Source organism: Castor canadensis, chromosome 16 (genome assembly GCF_047511655.1).
Source record: "Castor canadensis chromosome 16, mCasCan1.hap1v2, whole genome shotgun sequence".
NCBI lineage: Eukaryota > Metazoa > Chordata > Mammalia > Rodentia > Castoridae > Castor > Castor canadensis.
The window spans coordinates 62,957,251-62,974,615 of NC_133401.1; positions in this window are offsets into that span (position 1 = coordinate 62,957,251).

Here is a 17,365-nt window from a genome sequence, read left to right on the forward strand (position 1 = left end):
AGAAATGCAATGTTTTCAATGAAGAATGTTACAACTCTTGTTGAAATTATATTATCCAATCCTTCACTTTCTAGATAAGGAAAGGGCCAGAGCAGGTGAACGTCACAAAGATGGTGGATGGCTGAGCCAAGAATCCTCATGCCAACTTTTTTCAATAACATTGTTACCCTACTAGAAAATTGTGTGCTTAGATCGAGACTTGCTTTCCATAAATTCACCCTGAATATAGCATTATTATACTAGTTTCTCCTCTGTGGGGAATGCCTTCTAAGACCCAGTGGTTGCTAGAAACCATGGATAGTACAAAACCCTGTAGATACTATGCTTTTTTCCTGTGCATACATAGCTGTGATAAAATTTAGCATACAAGTTAGGAACAGTAAGAGAGTAACAACACTGCATCCATCTTACAACCTTGATGGCTACTGCTTTACAGACAGGTAGTGAATACAGCATGCATACAATGGACAAAGGGATGTCACTTCCTGGGCAGGACAGCATAAGATTCACCACCCTACTCAGAATGGTGTGCAATTTAAAATTCATCAATTGCTTATTTCTAGAATTTTCCATTTAGCATTTTCAAACTATGGCTGACTGTGAGTTATTGAAACTGTGAAATGTGAAACCTTGGGTGAGAAGATTTACTGTATTTGGAGTGGCATTCATTCCCCAAGAATTCAGTATTCCCCCTGGAGCCAGTTCTGATTTAATCTTTGGGAGGTGTAGTGTTGATGTTGCCACGCGGGGGCGCCATTGCCCTTCCTTTGCCTTGATGGTTGGTCTGCAGATCAGAGTCAGCACACAGTTCAGACTTCATGAGGAACCCTAGAAGTTTGGAGAATAGAGAAAGCCACCTCCTTTCCTTCAGAGTAGTTAAGGCAAACAGGTGTGGCTTAACAGAGGCCTTGAGCTAGAAAATGTGCGCTTTTGCCACTAACTGTGGACTTGACCACCCAAATTGTAGCATCACTGGGTTAAAGAAAAAGAATCTTGGACTGCACTCAGGCCTGGGGTAGTCACTCAGCCAAGTGCTTCTCACAGTGGCCAGAATCTTGTTAAAGTGCATGTCTGACTCAGCAGGTCTGAGTAGAGCCTGAGAGTGTACATTTCTCACAAGTGCCCAGGTGTTGCTGGTCACATAGGGCATTTTGATGGGGAACCTCAGGATCCTCGGTTTCCATCTGTAGATTGGGGTAGCACCAGTCCTGTCATCACGGGAGATGGTGGAGGTAGAAGGTGTTGATGGAAGTACTAACCCTAGTCATGTGACTTACTCTTTGAAAAGCAGAGTGGCTGCTCCAGGCATAAGGAGTCCTAGTGATCGCAGCTTCCAGGGCTGCAGAGAAACCTTCCTTCTTGTCCTTCCCAGGCCAGGACCCAGGCTCTAGAAGAACAATGTTGAAGGGCAAACACAGACGCTCCACCCTTCTCCAGTGTGGCATGGTCTTTAGTCACTGGGTCAGAGAGAGTGTTGCTTCCTGCCCCTGCAATGCTATGAACCTGTCCCTCCTGGTGCCCAGGTCTCGCTGTTCTTCTTGACTCAGGTGTGATCCCATTAGCCCCAGCAAAGGGCAGGCCAAGACACTGATGTCTGCACAGGGCAGGGGTCTCTGGCTGTGCACAGACACTCCCAGGAAGCAGCTGTTTGTGTCTGAATTTAGCTCAGCTACTGCAGGGTATGAGGAACAGCATCAGAATCCCTGGATTAGAGGATGCTTCCTGATGCCCAGTCTACTCTCAATCCCTAGTCTCAGCATGCAGAGCCCAGGGCTGGGTGATGGGAATCAGACAAGATTTCATGGTGTACATGGGTTGCCAGGCCTTCTCCTTTCCCTTTATAGACGATTGCCTCAGGCAATGGAAACCTTCTGCAAATTCTATCTGGACCAGCTTGTTTTTCATGTTATTGTAATGTTGAATCAGGAGAATGGGTAGGAAAGCCAGAACCAGAGAGGCAGGAATCAAGCTGGCCTGGGCTCCTAGCCTGGTTCCTGGGCTCACACAGATGTGTCTAAAATTTTCATTTCTAACAGGTTTTAGGTGGTGCCCATGCTTTTGTCCAGGGGGATAGAGAGTCTACCTGGGCAGTGGGTAAAGGAAAAATACCTGAGACTGTTGAATCACATGATAAACAGCATAGGGTGAGGGTGGCTGTGGACAGGAGGTGGGAAGGTTGAGTCCAGCTGTGAGGAGTAGGAAGAGAGAGGCCTTAGCAAGGTTAAGGAAAATGGGGGATTTTCGCTGTAGGACTTTGTGTCTCTTTGAATACCACATCCAGCTTGCACTGGCCCCACAGGTTATGTGGGCTATAGAACTTGTCACTGGTGTGTAGAGCTTACCTTCTTTGAGTGCCTGTCTTCAACTAACTGCTGTGTGCATCTCATTTCCTTGGCTTCACTGGATAGGTAAGTCTATGAGTGTGTCCTCCTTGTGTCTTTCTCCTTTGTCAGCATTTTCTCAGTGCAGTTCCTTTTTCTAATGGAGCCCGCAGCCTCCAACCTAGCTTCAAGTATGCACCCTGTCTACCCCTTCCTCAAACCAGAGGGTGGCTCTGTAGCATTGAGAAGTGTTCACAGTCCAAGAAAAGGCCTTGGGCTCTCCAGTGTTCCCAGTGAGACACCATTGTTAAGCACTTTCCATTAAATCCCATTCAGCTCTTCAGCCTGCTCCACATGGCTTTTAAGGACATGTTAGAAAGAAGTCCTAAATTGGAGGTAACTCATCAAGCAACAATTTTTGTTAATGAAATTGCTTTCTGTTAATACGAGTCTACAAAATAAATTGGTCCCGACAACCTGCCCTGGCTATCATGGCCACTCCTGCCCCCACCATGGGCTGCAGGAAGACTTTGCCAGGACCTGAGGATTCCCTGGCCCAAATACCATGGCAACTGTTAGAGGGGACCTGATGGTTACCACAAATGGGAAGGCTAAGTTATTTGTTGGCTTGTTTGCCTTTTATAAACATTCTTTGAGCAGCTATGGGGCTGTGCACTGGCATCAAGAGACAGAGTTAACAGAGTCCATAGCTGACTTCCTGCAGGTCTTAGTCTAGTGGGGCTTACAGGTAAGTAGATAATTAACAACAATGGAGCAGAGAACCATGGGGCTCCCAGAAGAACTGATAAGTAAAGGATGCATGGTGAATGGAGAGACAGTTTGCTGAGGAGCTGAGGACAGCTTGACCACAGGCTGCAGTGCAGGGAGCAACAAACAGCACAGGGTAGAAAGTTTAAGACAGAGAATGGCCAGAGGTCCCTGGAGGGTTATAAAGCAAGGAGGAATCTGGGCTCATGATCCAGGGGGAAGGAGGAAGCACCTTACCTGGGCACAGGGGAGTGTGTGTGGAGAGAGCTGGGAACCAAGTGGCAGTGCCTTGGTCCTGGGCAACTTTGCTGGGGTCACTACTGCCTGAGTGCAGAATCATAAAGGGCTGGGTAATTCAGTTGGGAAAGCATGGCTCATGGGCCGCCTGTGGCTGCAGGGCCTGGCCTAGACCCGCGTGGATGACTAGTGCCTCTTATGGAACAGAAGGTAGGTCATTCATAAAAGCAGCATCCAAATGGAGGTTTGAAATACTTGAGGAGGAATCCTTGAGGCTCAGAATGGTTGTATTTTTTGATAGTGAGGCAAAAGGTTTTCATTTGTACCTGGACTAAGGGCCTTGATATTTTTCTAAGCATGTTGGTAAGTAATAGTAAGTTTCAGAGCTAGGACACAGTAGTGTGGTCTTTGTACTATGGATGTGCCTGACTGTTCATGGGAAGAATTAGGAGGGACCAGGCTGGCATGAGGAGGTGGTGAGGAGCCAATGTGAGTAGGTGACTAGCTGTGGGACACAGTGATGCTATAGCGAGGAGGCTACCTGATGATCGAGGGGAAGAGGACATTGGCCAGGGTTATGTCCAGGTGGCTAAATGGGGGTCCTGTGTGCTATGAGTAGAGTCAGAGGGGATCTGCTTTAGGAAAAACTCACATTTTATATGGGGTGACAGCAGGGCCAGGTGGGCTCAGACCCTCATACTTGTTCAAACAACCTCTCTATTTTCTAACATTCTGCTATAAAATAAGTTTGGAGGTGAGATTTCTCCAGAAGGTTTACCCTTACTCACAATGGCAGTGATGAAGGTCTTTCCCTGGTCCCTGACAATGAGTGACCTCACCTTTTCTGTAAGGCAAATGGGAAAGAAAATGGCCTTTACCGGAAGGCTCCAAAGATAGCACAGCATGACGTAAGGGGCAGGAGCAGAACTTAGCATTGGCCTTCCTTTGATCATCACAAAGGTTGTCTGCCATTATAAGAGCCCCAGAGCAGGGCTCAGGTGGGGAGCTCTGGGACCACGGGACACGCTGCCTAGGACCCAGTGTCCTTCCGACTCCCCTGAGCGACTAGAAGATGGCGTGACCTTTCCTGTTGTGTTGACTGCAGCCCAGCCTGGAGCTCTGGCCCTGGGGGATGATCAAGACCAGGCCTTTTGGCAGGAATGGAGGGACTTTGGAGAGTGGTCCTATGTCCAATCTTCCTGAGGGGCAAGGGAAAGAAGGACTGGTCATAGTGCCCTCTGCGGTGCCTCGTCCATGTGGGGAGGACTTGAGGAAGGGTTGGCTCCTGCTCCTGGGCAGTGGGAAAGACAGGTGGTTGAGCCCATCCTTGTCACCTCATTTTGAATCTCTCAGAGCCTCCATCTCTGTGTAGGGTGGAGGAATTCTGTCTTGTGCTCCTCTCCTACCTGGCCTGGCTGGAATGTCAGAGCACAGAGCACACCATTCATCCCACATTGACCTGCTGTGGACATGACTCACTTTCTGCCTTCTTAAGTGTAAAGTCCTAAGGTGGAGGGTTTGAGGTGAGCCTGTTAGGAGCCCAGACACTGGAGTTTATGCCTTCTCCCTTCCGCCACTCCCACATTATGATGTAAGTAGCCATGAGACTTAAGTGGTATTGGCCTGGGTCCAAGCCTCCTCATTACTAATGGGGCCACAGCCTCTTTTGTCTGATTTATGTTTACTATTCTCCTGACTTATGCTTTTCTCAGCAATTTACTAATGATCCATACACCTGTCTCCTTGGACTTAGATTTGGAAGGTCTGCGACTCTGGGGACCATTTTGATTTCACAGATTTTTTTTTTTTTTTTTTTTTTATTTATTTTTTTTCATTTTTCTTTTATTATTCATGTGTGCATACAAGGCTTGGTTCATTTCTCCCCCCTGCCCCCACCCCCTCCCTTACCACCCACTCCGCCCCCTCCCGCTCCCCCCCTCAATACCCAGCAGAAACTATTTTGCCCTTATCTCTAATTTTGTTGTAGAGAGAGTATAAGCAATAATAGGAAGGAACAAGGGGTTTTGCTGGTTGAGATAAGGATAGCTATACAGGGCATTGACTCACATTGATTTCCTGTGTGTGGGTGTTACCTTCTAGGTTAATTCTTTTTGATCTAACCTTTTCTCTAGTTCCTGGTCCCCTTTTCCTATTGGCCTCAGTTGCTTTAAGGTATCTGCTTTAGTTTCTCTGCGTTAAGGGCAACAAATGCTAGCTAGTTTTTTAGGTGTCTTACCTATCCTCACCCCTCCCTTGTGTGCTCTCGCTTTTATCATGTGCTCATAGTCCAATCCCCTTGTTGTGTTTGCCCTTGATCTAATGTCCACATATGAGGGAGAACATACGATTTTTGGTCTTTTGAGCCAGGCTAACCTCACTCAGAATGATGTTCTCCAATTCCATCCATTTACCAGCGAATGATAACATTTCGTTCTTCTTCATGGCTGCATAAAATTCCATTGTGTATAGATACCACATTTTCTTAATCCATTCGTCAGTGCTGGGACATCTTGGCTGTTTCCATAACTTGGCTATTGGATTTCACAGATTTTTGAAAAAGTAACTGGAGGATCTAACCTCAATCCTGGCTGGCACATATTTACATGTGTTTCTCTGATTCTCAGCCCAGTCAGGATGTGGGTCCCAGCAACACCTCTCTACATCTTCAGTGATTCCTGTGTAGATCCATGAGCAGGCTGAGTCAGGGATGTGGGGGTGACTGCAGGTGTGTCCTCTCCTCTTGTTCTGGGTTCTGTGAGCCCTGCTGATAGCTCTCCTTCTGGTTGAAGGATACTGTTAACTCTCCCTGCAGAAATTTTCTAGGGTAACTTCGTGTTCCCCCTTGTGGTCTTGAGCTCAAACAGAATTGGAAAAAATGTACCTTTCTTTTCACATGTGATTCAGTTGTGTGGAGGAGGATCTTGTGGCCTGGCTTTGGGGCCTACTGCAATGCAGTGATTGCATGAGAGTGGCTCTTAGGTTTTCTTTTTTAATCCCTCTCTTCCCTCACACTTAGTTTTGATCACTGGAAACAAAGCTGGGCTTGCTTTGTTTCTGGGTCATGTTTGTTATGCCTGTCCCTTTTCCTTAGAACACTGGGAGATTAGGAGATGGCCCAATGTCTCAGCAGATGGAAACCTGAGAGGCTTGTCCAGTTGTGAGCCCCATCTGAAACATCTCTCCATACATGTGGTTTTTCCTGCAGATTTTTTGGGGAGGATGTTTTTCTTTGAAGGATGTTGAGGGGCCTGCATGATGAGGGCGCCATATAGGTTGGGAACAGACAAAGGAGGGTGGCATTGCTGTGGATGGTTCTGGTAGTGCTTCTGGTGTAGTGGATCCCAAATTTCCTAGGGAGAAGACCAATGCTTATTGTCCTCATGTCACAGGTTCCTCAGAGGATCCTGAAAGGTATGCTTCAGAGAGCACTGGGATGTATTTCCCCAAGTATATGGACAAGTGACCCTGAGCCCTTGTATAGGTCAGGGTTTTCCAGAGAGACAAAAATCAGAGGTTGATCTATAACTGTATCTATGTCTGGCCTCAGAGAAGATTTATTAGGGGAATTGGCCCAGATGATTATGGAGGCTTAGGAATCCCCCAGTAGGCCATCTTCAAGCTGGAGAGACATGGAAGCTGGTAGCACGGCTCCATCCAAGTCCAAAAGCCTCAGAAACAGGGAAGCTGATGCTTTGAGTCAGTCAGAGGCCAAAGGCCTGAGAACCCAGGGGCCACTGGTGCCAGGCCAGAGAACCTGGAGTCCTGATGTCCAAGGGCAGGAAGGGGAAGTGGGAAGGGGAGAAGGAAGAGGAGAAGGAGAAGAAGAGAAAGAGAAGGAGCAAACTTGTCTTTCCTCTGCCTTTTGACCTCTTCAGATGTTCAGTTGATTGGGCAGTGCCTGTCCTTGCTGGTGAGGGAAGATCTTCCTTAGTCTACTGGTTCAAATGCCAATTTCCTTAAAACACACCCTCACAGATATCCCTATAAATAATGCTTGACCATTTGTCTGTGCCACCCTTAACTTAGTCACATTGACATCTACAATTAACCATCATAATCCTCCTATACTTTTGCTCAAGCAAGACATAGATGTTGTCAAAGGTCTGTCTTGGGTCTTTGAGGGCTGACTTCTTAGCTGAGCATGTGGAGAACATGTGCTTCCTTTGAGAAAAGATATATGACTTGTGGTGTTAGAACACTGGACTTATCTTTATTCACTATTTTTACAATACTTTTTTTTCAGTGAAGGTGAATGATAAGCAAAATAGGCACTTGGTCCCTATCATCATGGAGCAAAGGTTATAGTGGAAACAGACATTTATTAGCCACCTAGGAAAGATATTATGAACTGGGGTGGGGGCTGGAAGGGAAGATTTACTTCCATGGGAAGGCATGTTGGAGCTGATCCTCTGAAGGATAAACTGAGTTTATTAATTGAGAGGCCATGGGCTGAGTTTTTGGGGTGAGGAAGAAAAAGGGGATAGACATCCAGGCCTTAGCACCAGTCCAGAGTACTTGGTGGCTTTCTTTGGGGAGGGGGTATGATGAAGCAGTCTGATTATGCAATGTGACCTCAGTCACTCCCACTTGTCATTCTTGGTGGGATGTGGCTATTCTACTTTGGAAATGTTGCCTGGTATTTTTGCTTATGGGGAAAACTGTTCGTACTCAGAATAAAATCTTCATCTAGGCTGAAGATATCCTTTCCCTTTTGCTTTATTCATTGTTATGAATTGCAATCAAAGACAGTTTAATGGTAAAATTGCTATAAAATGGCAGAGAAAACACTTCTCTGTATATTAGTTTTGTTTTAGTAACTTACAAAGTGGTGATTTAGCTTGTCACCTTCAGGATTATTTCTGACTCTCAGTGGGGGAATATAATCACAAGATCTACTGTAGCCTTCAGTTTCTAGAGAACACAGATAAGTAATCTCTCAATATTTTCTTGAGCACACTAAATTACCTGGGACATTTGAAATCCCCTGTGCAGATCCAGGGGCTATCACTTTGGAGTGTATGGGTGAAGGGTGGGGAATGCTAGGGGTCTGCGGCAAAAGGGACAGAGGTTTAGAAAAGGAAATTGGTCAGAGTGGAGAGTTGCTTGAGGAGGGACCTCCTGGTACAAATGAGTGCAGGGATTTCCCATGTGTGGCTGCACCAATTGTGGGAGCTGGTGCTGGCTGAGTTTCCCATACCCATGGGGTTCCAGAGAAATAGAAGAAGGCTGAGTTCAAGAGTGGTGATGCAGGCTATTAGTACACCATAAGCTCTCACCTGGTTATCTAATAAGCATTTACTAAGTCACTGTTATGTGCCTTTTGGGCACTATGGCGTTAGTAGGTCCCATGTGCCCTTTAGGAAGCATGGAGGACAGGTGGACCATCAAACATGCTCTTGTAGGACAGAGGGTGAGTGAGTGAGCCTTCAGCCTGGTGCTGTCAGGGATGGCTTCAGTGAGCTGGGAACTGCCTGAGCCTTGTAGGTTAGAAGGACTTTTCCAGTCATGGAAGGGAAGGGAGGTGGGGGAGAACAGTCCAGGAAGAATTTGCATAATGAACAAAGGTGTAGAGGTGTGAACTCCTAGAGCTTGTTGAAGGCATCATGAGGCTGGGGTCTCCAGGATGTACTCATGAGGGGAGAGGATAAGAGAGAGAAAGGACCAGATGACCAGGGGTCTTGAATGTTTACTTGGTATGGGCTCCTCCTCCTCTTGAGTCTGGCTTTAAGGGTGGAATGGCTCTGGGTTCTTGGAGGAAGCTCTCTGAGTCCCCTCTCCCTGGTCCAGCCTTCTCTCTAGAGGGCCTACTTGTGAGAAAGGCTGAAAGGGCAAAGGCATCAGCATGGGCAGCAAGTGTCCAGGATCTAGTCTACAGCATCACTTTTACTGATAACTATGTAGCTTTGTGTAAATCATTCATCCCCTTTGTGCCTCAATTTCTTCATTACTAGAAACCCACGTCCTGGGAGTTCTAAGTTCCCAGAGTTGAGCAGCATCTGTACCAGTAGCTCTCTATTTTTCTAGCCTTAGCTGCAAGTCATGAAGAGATCAGATTTGATGTGAGCAGCAATCAGGCTGGTTATGAAACTGGCTGGCTGAATAGTGTCCTGCAGCCTATCTCTGCAAAGAGCTGGTATAGCTCTGCACAGGCATGGTGGTGGAGCAGACCACAGTGACTGAACATTGCCCTCCGCAGATGATCACAGAAATTACTTCTTGGGGCTTCTAAGATGGGGCAGCCTTCCCAGAGGACCCATCAGGAACCAAAGACTGTGGCTAGACTGTGTTTGGAGGAGGCCAGTTTAACAACCCCACAGTTTTGCTAAGAGAATTGGAAAGTTTAGGGCTGGCCTTAACTCCTCAACACAGTGGAGGGGGGTTGTGAGTATCATATTCAGTGCCTTTTACTTTCTGTCCTTCCAGTCACAGTGCCCCAGCTCTTCCTCTGACTAGCTGCCAAATAAATCTGTAGCAAGTGTCAACTTGGCAAGGACCCAGATGATTAGGGAGGCTTCATGTTTTGATCTGGCCTTAAAATAATGGCATAAAGTCTAGAACTGTACTAGCCAATATGGTAGCCTAGCAGTATGGTAACTACTCACCACATGGGTTATCAGGAACTTGAAATGTGACAAGACTGAATTAAGAGATGCTCTAAGAACAGAACACACAATGGTCTTTGAGGTATCTAACAAGAAAATGTAAACTATCTTATTATTTACACTGAGTACATATTAAAATATTTTAGATATATTAGATTAAGTAAAATACATTGAAATTAATTTCACCTGTTTCTCTTTCCTGTTTAAAACATAGCTACAAGAAAATTGAAGTTCATGTACTCACCTTGTACTTCTCCTGAACAATGCAAGTTTAGAAGCTGAAGGGCAGCAACGCCGCTCCTGCCTGGTCCGGGCACTTGAGTTGCAGCTACTGTGAGATGCTGGTGGGAAACTCAAGGCAGGCCCACATGCTGTCCTATTCTGCTTTCTGAGCTTGTTAGGTAACTGTCCTGACCAGGTAGTGATGGGGCTGGCATTGGAGCAGCCAAAAAAGTGCAGCTTGCAGATCCCAGACAGAGAACGTGAGTGGTTCTACAGAGGAGGTTCCTACAGGGGCTTATCCACAAACATCTCCTCTCTACTTGACAGAGAGGCTTTCTGGATTGGGAGAGACTTGTTTCTGTAGCCACGGAACCCTGAATAGATCCTATACACAAGTTGGTTGGATGGATGGATGGTGGGATGCTTCTTTGAGTATATATGTGAAACAGACTAAAGACAGTGTAACTGAATGAATAGATGGTTGGATGGAGCTGAGAGAAGCAAACAGATTCATAGTTGGGTGGAAAGATGGGTAGATGAAAGGATGGTTAGATATGGAGAATGATGAATGTAAATGAATTGATGACAGGAAGATGAATGGTCAGTTGAATGGATAGATAGACAACTGGGTGGAATGAGTGATTACAGCAGAGGCATAATTATGTGGTGGGTTGTTGGAGAATGGAGTAAGGATGACTGAAGGGGTTTATCCCAACACAAGCATTGGCCAAGGCCTGTGGAGGCATCACCTCTTCTGGTGAGCACACAGGCAGCATGTTTCTCGTCCCTAAGTCTTTGTGTTTTGCCCAGACACGTCTGGAGCTTTTCCAGACTTCACTGGATTCTCATTGCTGTGACTATGCTAATCAAGTCTGTCTCTCTAATTAGAACTGTCAGTGCCATGGTGGGCTCCCTCTGTCATTTTGGGGGAGCAGGGTGGCAGGTTGGGACATGATGTGTAAGAGACTGCAGATAAGTTTGTTAGACTGTGTGTAGGAAAGTCTTTATAATAAGTCAGTCATCTTTTTATATAAACATCATAGGACTTTCTAAATGATCAAGTCATTAATGATCAAGCTATTGAGAGAGGAAGAGGGAGGAGAGAGGCACTTAAAGGATTCTGAGTAATGGTATAGGGATACATGATAGAAAGATATTTCTTTATAGGACCATATTCCTGACTCTTATGGGAGTGTAATAACTCACTTACATGTGCAGACATGAGCTTCCAGACAGTTCTTTCTCTGACAGCTCATTCTCATTTCTCAGCAGACCTGGAAGGCCACATTGAAAGCCAGTCTCTTTAGGTGAAAATGAGCCTCAGAAAGAAGAAAGAATTGCTTGGTGCTTCTGAGTTTCAGTTCCCTCTAGAGGTGTCATGAGCAGGTGCTCAGATGGGAAGTTCTTGTTCTCTCTGGTCACAGGGGCCCCGAGAATGTGGAAAAAGAGTCATTGGCTGTCAGCTGCTGGTCAGGTGGGATTGGGGCTACTGGGTCTTGCCCTTTTGAGGCTCTGGATTTTCTGTATCAGCAAAGGTTTTAATCATGGTGATCAGCAGTCAACTCAACACCTTAATTGGATTACATTTCCAGCAGGATTCATGGAGTGATTCCATTGCAAATGGTGAGGAAGGACACCCAGGTCTTTCTGCATCCTGCAGCTCATTCTGCACCCCATGAAGTTGACTGCATGTGCAGCCACCAGCAGCACTCATCAGAAAATGCAGACTGTGAGCAACTTTGCTCTTGTTTTTGGGACTTTATGCCAGATTTCATCCCTAATTCTCTGAGTAGGGCTTTCCTCATTTTCACCCTCTATAATCAGAACAAAACTAGACCTTCTGAGTTTTTTGTTTTGTTTTGTTTTGGAAGTGTTGGGGTTTGAACTCAGGGTTTTGTTCTTGCAAGGCAGGCATTCTACCAGCTGAGCCACACCCCCAGTCTTTGGACCTTTTGTCAGTAAGAAAATCTCAATGCAACTAAACATCCAAAAGAAATGCTTATGGCTCCAGAAGCCTCAGCAAGGATAATGAACAGCTTCACTAAAGGCTTCCTTAGGGGACTGCAGCGGGGAATTCTTCAACAAACTTCCTAAATGTCCTCTTCTACCCATTTCTCTCCTTGATGCCCGGATTTTCTAGTAACTGTCACATTTTGGTTTTCTCTTCAAAATACACATCTCTGGGCTGGCTTTCTTCTTCCGTCATTCATCTGCCTCAGATCTTTAAAGCAACTCCCAGATCCAAAATTTTTGTCTTCTTTACTTTAAAGGCAAGTGCATTCTGCATTCTTACGCGGGAGCCTTTCAGGTCATCCTTCACCTCTTCTTCACCATCCTGATCCTGACCAACCCAGTGAAGGGAGCCAGAGACTCACTCTCACTAAGCTGAGTTGTTCAAATTTGCCAGGAGAACTGTGACTTGGCTGTGCAGGGGGAGGTGCCAGCAGTGGTGCCTGGGAGGTAAAGCTGCAAGTGGGAGAAAACAAGACAGGGATGCTGAGGCGAGGTGCCCTCAGATTGCTCATGGCATCCAGAGGGTTCCACTTTAGAAACAGTGGAACAGGCCACCCTTGAGTAACAGAAACTAGTCAGTGGCAAAAAATTATTATAAAGACATAGGAGTTTCTTTCAGAACTCCAAAATAAGATGGAAGCTTCACTGAAGAATAGGCTAAATCTGGAAAGTTGATGGTTTTCACCCTCCCTTTCTTCCTCTGTTCTTCCTTCTCCCTTTTCACTCCTTCATCCTCCCCATTTTCTTTTCAGCCATGCCAGCTTTCTCTGCTCATGCTCCTGTAGCCCCAAGAAGAAAGATGGTCACTGCATACCATCTGAACTCCTACACAACCCCCATGGCCAGTCACCCAAGGACATGAATAGGTTCAGTTCAGATACCTGGAGAAGGGTCTCAACGACCCCAGGTAGTCTTCTCAGATAACAGGCCCTGTCAGTCATGGCCAGTGAGGTTGGCTCACGAGGTGGAAACATGGCTGCTGTGACCCAACCTTGTGGCTGTGAGAAGGAGAATTTTCAGGGGTGACCAGGTGACTTCATGGGCCGGGGAGAAATCCTGAAGTTGTTTACCACATGAGGGATAACAACTGCTTTACCCAATGTGAATGCTTCTGGGACTCCCACTGCTGTTACTCTGGCTCTGGTCAGATAGTATATGATTCTGCACTATTTTCTGAGCTAGTTCCTATGTTGTTACAAACATTTTATAATGGAGACCTTAAGCAGCTTTGTTAAAAATGACTAATTAGGTATCTCACTGAGGGACACATTTTAACTTTTGTACACTATTGCAGATAATATAGCAGTAGTCATCTGTATGTGTGAGGCTCTCTGAGTTTTGGATTATTTTCTTTGGAATAGATTGCTAGAGGTGGAATTATAGGTTAGGGTTTTTATTTGCAGATGAGAGAATCCACTGCAGGTGTTTATGTAGAAAGACATCTTTTTACAAGCTAGTCAGGAGCTTTGGAGCATGGGGTGGTGGTGCAGAGAACAGGCTTAGATATGTAGCCAGAAAAAAGGCAGCTAGCATCAGTGCTCCATCCCATTGTGGGACTTTCTAGTGACACCACTACTGGCTGCTGTGTGGCATGAATGACCCAGGAAGCAGTCTCAGAAGTTCTGCGACAGTCTAACAGGACAACCAACAGTGTACCACGCGAAGACGGGGTTCTTTGCACATGGTTGCCTGGCATGTGGCTGCTGTTTCACTTCTCCTTTCTGAATTCTCATTCCACGTGGCTGGGGATGATTGGCAGCCTGGGATACACGTCCCACTCTAGCAATAAAAATGTCAGACTTTTACATATGTAGTGTAGGGTAATATAGGTCTCATGTGAAACTAGAGATCAGAAGATGCCTGGCATCCATGAATGATGAATGCCTACTATGTGTTGAGATGTAAATTTAGAGGAAAGATAGTACAGGAACAATGGCTCAGTGACATCAAAAGCTCAGGTGCTTTCTATCTTTCAGTATATTGGTAATATGTCCTCTCATGGCCCCAAATGGCTGTCATAATGTCAAGAATTCCATCCTTTTTTGGTAGAATCCCAAGAAAAAAGAAAGGGATAGGAGTAAAAGGGCTTTCTTTTGAAGAGCTCTCTTTCCAGGCAGTAAACTCTCCAAAAAACTTTCTTGTACATGGTCAAAGTCAAATGACCACACCAAGACCCATTGCTGGCAGAAACTAACAGGATTATCCTGGTTCCCTTAGATCTGGCTTGGGGACATTGCTTCCTAGAACTTAGGGTCTGTTAGTAGGAAAGAGTAGCTCTTGGGAAAGCAATAGTAACTGTCAAAAGGGGTATTGACTCTGTGTATGTGTGTGTGTGTGTGTGAATATTTTTACATTCTTGATCTATATTGCCAAATTGTTTCCAAAATGGTTATTCTAGCTAAACATTTGCAAGTTCTCTCACCTCCCTATAGCACCAAGCTGGGAACCAGGCATTTAACATGTAGGCTGTGGGGGACATTCAAGATCCATACAGAGTGAGCAATACTTTATTATGTTCAGCAAGTAATGTTCTATTTACAGACTTTAGAATTTTTATGGGAAATGGATATTTAATTTAACAAGACTGTAACCTTGTTTATTACTTAAAGAATTGCTGCCCTGATAGGAGAGGGTATATGCATAATCTCCCAATTCTAACCCCTTTTGCAATTTTGAGATAAACCCAATTTTATCATTACATATTATTCTTTTAATAGTCTGTTGAATTGTATTGCTGGCATTTTATTTAGGATCATTATACTTATTTTCATAAATGAAAAGGATTCATAGGTTTTTTTGCCCACTACTTCTGTCAGGTTTTAGTGTCACAGTTATGATAATTTGATGATGTCAATTATATTGTTTTTTTTTTTTCTTGTGAAAGAACAATTTGTATGAGAAAAACCAGCAGTTTCTTGAAAGTTAAATCTAACATCTGGATCTGAGGCCTTTTGTGGGATTAACATTTGGTAACTTTTTTAACATTCCCCTGACTGTTGGTTTTAAAAATTCTTGGGGTGCTGCCAGGTATTGGTGACTTATCCTAACTACCTGCAAGGCAGAGATCAGGAGGATCACAGCTGGAAGCCATTCTGGGCAAATAGTTTGGGAGAACCTGTCTTGAAAATACCCAATGCAAAAAAGGGCTGGCAGGTTAGGTCAAGTAGCAGAGCACTTGCTTAGGAAGTGTGAAGCCCTGAGTTCAAACCCCAGGACCAACAAAAAATATTCTTGGAAGGTCAATTTTGATAATCTGTATTTTTCCATAGAAAATCATCTATGTCTTTGCAAAAAAAAAAAAAATCCAGCAGCATGTCTTACAATTTTTAAGTCTCCCTAGTATCTATTTCATTTTTTATTATTTAAATTTTGTCTTTTTTGTTGATGCTTGCTAGTTATTTGACAATTTCAATACTGGTTTTCCTTAAAGAGCAGCCTCAGATGTAGTTATTAATGTTCTGTTATTACTATGACTACTACTCCTACTGACTGGGTGTTGCTACGTAGTCCAGGCTGGCTTCAAACTCCTCATCCTCATACCTTAGCCTCCTGAGTCCTTGGATTACAGGTATCACCACCACATCTGGCTTGTTTTATTATTGTTGGACTCATTCTTTTAGCTCCCCTGTGTTTTTCATTGAATAATCTAATGTTTCCACTGCATGTCACTGTTACATTTTTAATTAGTTAGTTTTATTATGCTACCTAGGTTTGGACTTGGGGCCTCACCATTGGTAGGCAGGTGCTCTACTGCCTAGCCCTTTTTTGTGTTGATTATATTCAAGATTGGATCTCACAACTATTTGCCTAGGCTGGCTTCAAACCACAATCCTCTTGACTTCTGATCCCGAATAGCTAGGATTACAGGCATGAGCCACCAACACACGGCCCTTGTTACATTTTTTAGACAGGTGATGAATGTCTGGCTTCCAGTTTGTGATGTTTTGCTCCTGAGTTTCGGCATTTCTATATTGCTCCTGAGTAAATGCTAGGGGACAGGGTCTTTGTTCTTTTTCTTTCTGGTATTTAGAATAGTCCCTGACACATAGTGGCGTACAAGATGTATTTGTTGACTGAATGAATCTGTGGCATGGGTGAGAAGCTGCTGGAAGCCTCCTTTCCTGGGAAGACTCATGGGGGCAGGGAGAAGGAAGAGATGGGTCACAAGCATTTGCTGGAGTCACTGCCCACATCACTCACTCACTACCAGCTACCTGCAGCACCAAGGAGATTTTTGGAGTTTGTGGTAACCAGTATAAGGCCATCCCCTGTTGAGCTTCTTCCTCCCATGCTGTGACCTTGGGGTAAGGTGTATTCTGATGGCAGATATGAGATGGCAGGAATATGAGGGTAGGGGAAGAAGATGACCACTAGAGCAGGAGGTGAATCATTAGGATGCAGGACTGGACAGACAGAGGTCTTAGGGAAAGGGTTGAGCAAAAAGACCTCTTTCTAGGAAAGGTTGAGCTTCTGGACCTGGAGAGCTCTGAGTTTGGGCCTAGAGTACCTAAGCCATGCCTGCTGAGGAGGGGGTGGCTGTGCGTTAGACCATGCCTTAGTACTGAGGGAGGCTCTGGGGAGGTACTTGGAAGGTGACACCTGCTCTACTTTCCCTCATTTTTCCTTAGGGTTACCAGAAAGAATGCAGGATGCCCAGTTAAATTAGAATTTCGAATAAACACTGGGTAATTTCTGTCTCCTTCACTCCCTTCGTATCTCTCTCTTTTCCCCTCTCACTTCCTCCCTTCCCAGAGCCTTGCACAGCTAGGCAAGTGCTCTACCACTTGAGTAACCCACAGTCTTGTGTTTGTATTTTACTTTAGGGTTGCCCTAAATTTGTCTGAGCTGACGTCTAACTGTGATCTTCCCATATTTGCCTCCTGAGTACCAGGCACAGGCCACCATGTCTGGCAATAATGAGTAATTGGTTTTTTTAACCTACCCCAGTATCCTCTTCTTTTGCTCTTCCTCTTCCACTACGCCCCCCCCGCCCAGTTCTTCTTTTACACTCAAGTCTCATCATCATCATCTTAGGTCTAGATTCTACGTATGAGTGAAAATATGTGATATTTGGATTTTTGAGCTTGGCATCGCTAGCTCAACATAGTGATCTCTAGTTCTATCCGTTTTCCTACAAATGAATAATTTCATTCTTCTGTATGACTGAATAATTTTCCATTATGTATATATACCACATTTTCT